This window comes from Triticum aestivum, chromosome 4A (genome assembly GCF_018294505.1).
Source record: "Triticum aestivum cultivar Chinese Spring chromosome 4A, IWGSC CS RefSeq v2.1, whole genome shotgun sequence".
NCBI classification, from domain to species: Eukaryota; Viridiplantae; Streptophyta; class Magnoliopsida; order Poales; family Poaceae; genus Triticum; species Triticum aestivum.
Genome location: NC_057803.1, coordinates 748,625,624 through 748,630,534, shown reverse-complemented (window position 1 = coordinate 748,630,534; position 4,911 = coordinate 748,625,624). Strand labels below are relative to the sequence as shown.

The 4,911-nt window shown below is 42.3% G+C and overlaps 1 long non-coding RNA gene across 4 annotated transcripts in view; it reads left to right on the top strand.

Moving 5' to 3' along the window:
* The first annotated feature begins 6 nt into the window (after positions 1-6).
* LOC123088601 (uncharacterized) overlaps positions 7-4,911 on the top strand; it is a 6,956-nt gene continuing 2,051 nt past the window's right edge. For 2 of the 4 annotated variants that reach the window (XR_006441967.1, XR_006441964.1), the window contains exons 1-3: positions 7-361; positions 469-1,196; positions 2,446-2,502. This is a non-coding gene — a long non-coding RNA (uncharacterized lncRNA). Of the gene's footprint in view, positions 362-468; positions 1,197-2,010; positions 2,287-2,445; positions 2,503-4,911 lie in introns of all 4 variants that reach the window. The other 2 variants (XR_006441965.1, XR_006441966.1) reach the window with 2 other exon arrangements.

The following is a 4,911-nucleotide window of genomic DNA, read 5'->3' as shown; positions in this document are numbered from 1 at the left end:
CCTTGACCTGCCGTCCGTGCGGCACGGCGGCGTCCTTGTCGGCGGCGGAGACGGCATCCTTGTCGGCGGCAGAGACGGCTACGGATGCAGAGGAGGATGAGAAGGCGTCCGCCGTGCCTTGCGCGGGAGGACGGAGGACGCCTCGCCTGGGCGTGTGCTCGGTGAGGGGCGGCGCCCTTGCCGGCGTTGCCGGCGGCGGAGACGGCTTCTGCTGCGCGGCGGGCTGGAGCATGGGGGGTAGTTGTCGGGCAACATGAGGAGGCAGAGGCGGCCAAGGCAATGAGGCACGGCGTCGGCTAGCCAAGGGGCGGCCGGAGCAGAGGACGTCCACTTCCCCAGTCTGCGCACTCATCATGGCAAGGTACAACCTGCTCGACCAGTGGACATTGCACCTCCCCCTGCCCCCCGTCCATTACCCATGGCGCTCCTCCCAATCTCACATGGCTGTGTTGCCTCTTCTGGTTGCAGGCTAATTCGAGTTAGCAACTTGGAGTAATCACGTTCTCTCTAATACTGTGTGCAGACCTATCATGTTTTCTGAATTTCTGCCTGCAGCCCAAGTGCTACCATGTTCCTTGATAAATTTCTTACTCTGAATTTTTATGTGCTTCCATGTTCTGTACATGTACATGTACTCTGAAATTCATTCTATCTTGTGCAGTCGGTATTGGGTGTGTACTCATGACTTCCAAAGCGCCACTTGATGTAAAAAATCATATGCACAATGCTGCAAGCTTGGCTAAAGGTGGATCTTTTTGCGATCCTATATAGCATGTTGTTGGATGTGGCCGGGTTTTTTGTTGGTAATTGTTGCGGGAGCAAGCAAAGGAGCCTGGCTTGGTACATATGGGTTAATTGTTCTTGATCAATTGTCGTGCGTTAATTGTTAGGTCTGGTAACATCCTGCTCCCTTGTCTGATTTGGGTTGAATTCATGACCGTGGCCTTCTCCAACAGAAATCAGTGGAGTGCCCGACCCGGATTGAATTTCGCTGCTATAAGAAGGAAGGGTCCTTGGCCGGAATCTCCATCAGGTTGCGTACTTGGACCAGAAAATCCATCAAATCCCGGAGTACTTGGACCAGAAAAGCATCGTGTCGCCTTCAAGTTCGCCGGAGGAAGAAGTGCCGAGTTTGCCGGAGGTAGAAGAACATCCGTCGAGCCGTCCAATATCGCCAACGGCGGGCTACACCAGAGGTATGTAATGCCTCGACCCCCTCAAAAATAGCGTTGCTGCGTTGGTTGTGAACTTGTGGTGCCTGTGTTCCTCACAGTAGTTGTTTTTTTACTGTTACTATAGTTGGTACACCACTGTATGATCGATGAATTCAACCGAGTTTCCTTTGTTTGCATTGTTGTATAATGAATGTAACTGATTTTCCCCCCTTCGGATCTACCCTGTTTCAGTTTATTTTTTCTGAAAATTTGGTGCTACTTCCGATTGCTCACAATTATAGTTTGGCTGAAATGCACTGGAGTCTTTAAACCAACTACTTCATCTTTTTTATGTATTTTGCATTATGTTTCAGCTAATCAGAAATGCAAGCGGCAAGCCCCTGTTTGAGTTTACTTTTTCTGAAAAATTTGTTGTTACAAGCCAAGGATTGAACCAAGAAATCAAAGACGTTCTCTTTGCCTCTCACCTGGCACATTCATGCTATCTCCTCCATTGCTATCGGTAGCTTCAAGCAGTAGCAGCAGCATGCCCCATACCGTTACGTACGTGCTAATTGCTGTAGACCATGCCGACACCGGCCTCGCCTACGAGTACAACTGCGGCTACCTCGCCCTCCCATCGCACACAAGTGTTGCCGCCTACGGCGCGACCACATCTACTGCGATAGTCGTTTCGCGAGGAGCCGACTATGTCGCCGGCGGCCTCAGCACTCTCCTCCATCACAAACCTAGCCGCGGGATCTACCATTGCAAGACTATAGGTTCAGAAAGGCCATGCTATACGAGTCTGTGTTACCCCCAAGTGTAAGATTAATCTTCTTCTTTCTTTGAACAGTATTCAAGAATCCTACCATATAGCAGTATCATCTTTGTTGCTGCACATATTTGGTTCGGGTTGGCCCAACCTAAAAAATTCAGGGAAGACAAAGCTGGAAAACTATAGATGGTGCTTGCTACTCAGATCTATTCTGATGCTTTCCTTACTGTTAGTTAGTTTTTTGCATACTACTATAGCTAAACCATGAATTGTTTGTTTCTGTTAGTTAGCTTTGTGCTTCTTCATTGGTATTCAATTAACATGAAGTAACCATGTAGCTGGTGCTGAACTCATGTACGTACACTCCCAGATCTTTTGTATTTACAAGGATTGGTTCATGTTATGATTTTTTTCATGGAGTGACATTAGTTCCACTCTTTTATACATCTTTGCCGCAGGTCACAAAACTGCTATTCTATTTTAATTCTTTAGTGCCTACTATTGTCCTTGTAGGTTTTTTTCGTGACTAATAATAAGGATTGGATGAAGCAAGTCAGACACACTTCTAAGGTTAGTCTCCTTGATCTTTTTCTACTCACGTGAGCAACTAATGTTTGCTTCTCTTCGGTCTAGGTCATAAAACTGAGGGTTGTTACTAGCAAATTGTGACTTTTTAATTGACGCCGTGATTTTTTCTAAAAGAAAAAAAATTGAGAATATGATGTGTTGTCCATGTTTACGACGTTGATGTTAACCAGTTAATATATTTATGCACACGGTACAACACATAGTCATTTTTCTATATGTGGTAAAAAACGTTTTACACAGGGCAATCCCCCAACTGGGCCGACTCATGCAGTAGGACATCCTATACTGTGCTCTATGCGCTCTAGGAGAAGACGCAGCACGCCTGTTTGGCCCGGTCCATGTCCAAGCGGCCTGTTTTTTTCTGCCTTCTTCTTTCTACTTTAAATAATTCCGGACTTCAAAAAGTTCTCAAATTAAAAGAAATGGGAATTCTGAAATATTTTTTTAAATAAATCATAAAATGTTTGTGGCCTCAAAAAGTGTTCACAATTTTCTAAAAAATGTTTGCTTATTCAAAAAATGTTCGAAACTTTGAAAACAAATGTTCCATAAATCAAAAAATGTTCATGATTTTTTGAGAAGGTCATGTATGAAAAAATGTTAATGAAATTGAATAAAAATTTGCCAATTTAAAAAATGTTCATGAATGAACAAATATCTTAAAAATTAAAAAATCGTTTGTGACTTACAAAATAGTTTATTCATGCATAAAATGTTCGCTGATTCAAAAGAGATTATGCATTTCAGAAAATGTTCGTTAAATAAAAAATATTCATGAATTTCAAAAGAAATCCCACCAATTTCCAAAACAATGTTCATCCACTCAAGAAATGTTCGCCGATTCAAGAAATGTTTTTTAAATGTTTGCAAATTTTTAAAAATGTTTGCAAATAATATAAAATATTCATGAATTTGAAAAATATCCTTAATTTTTGAAATTGATCAAAAATTTGTAGAGTGTTCATGAACTTGAAAAATGACCACGGTTTCAAATATGTTTATGCGTTTAAAATGTGTTCATGATTTCACAAAATTGAGAGTGGTATTGTATCTGGGTAATGCAGCAAAATGTGATCATAGCCATTAAAGATTATAAAAAAAATCCTGTTGCAACGCACGGGCCCTTTTGCTAGTATATATATACTACCTAAAAGAAACGGAGCGTTTCGTTTCCCGTCATACGTCAATTTTTCGTCCAACCTCTTCGTCCGCCCCTCCCCACCCCTCCTCTGATTTTCCTCCCCGTCCTGATTTTCTATTTCACACGATTTTTATTTAACCGGCAGGATCACATTAGTCTTTTGATGGTAACCTAATAAATATTCTTTGGTGACCCAATAAACTCGGATCGGTCTCCTGTAATCAAGGGCCAATATCCCTCACATAGCCAATCTCCCAATCATTCAGTTGGAAAATAAATCCCAGACAATAGTTATGGAAAATATATCTTTCCCTGAATGTACTCCCGTAATCTCTCACGCGTAAATATCTCTCTCCAGCGAAATTATCTGTCTCCCGATTTTGCCGCATCTCTTCCTCTGCCAGGCTATCGAACCTCTCTCTCTCTCAGCCGACCCTCTCTGAAAAACAACGCGATCCAGAAAATCTCAGGTAGTGCCCTCTCTCTTCCAAGCCATGGATGAGTTCAAGCAAAAGAGTTGGAGAGGTGCAACGCAAAAATCAATATGCATGCCATCCTTCTTCGGGGATGCCTTGCATGGCCCATGTAAGAGATCATGTACACCCTTGTAATTCCCATCTTGCAGGCCAGCGAATCAACTTGGTTGCCGTTGGACCGGGTTCCAGCATGCGTTTTCGTTTTTCTATTTTTGTGTGTGATGAAGGTGAGTCTTGATCTTAGCCTGGTTGATTTGTCTGCTTCTTCAAAGGCAGGGAATCCATGTTTTGTTAGTGAAGGAAGTACATTTTCCTCTTTCTTAATGAGTTTCAGGTTATTCTAAGTTAATTTAGTACATAGAATGTGTGCTCTATATAAAAAGTCCACGCGGGCTTGTACTAGATAGTTTACGATTACGAGAATAGACACAATGGGTTTTTGGTACTTCTTGTAAAAGACATAGCTGGTCGAACTATTTTTAAACGATGGAGTTATATAGCATGTTGAGTTTAATTGATATTATGGCAATTTCATTACCGGCAGCACCGACAGCAACAATGAGGGCCAGCTCATGAAGCGAAGAAGAAGAAAAACAACAACAAAAGTTATTTATCGGCTAAAAAAAGTTGACAGTATTTATGTTCTAATTAAGGGTAAATGTTATACATACAATTTGAGTTTGTATGACCCCGCTGCAACGCACGGGCAATTACCTAATTTATGTCCTAATTTTTATGTGGTATATGAGGAGCGGGAGTACGTACTCCCAGGAG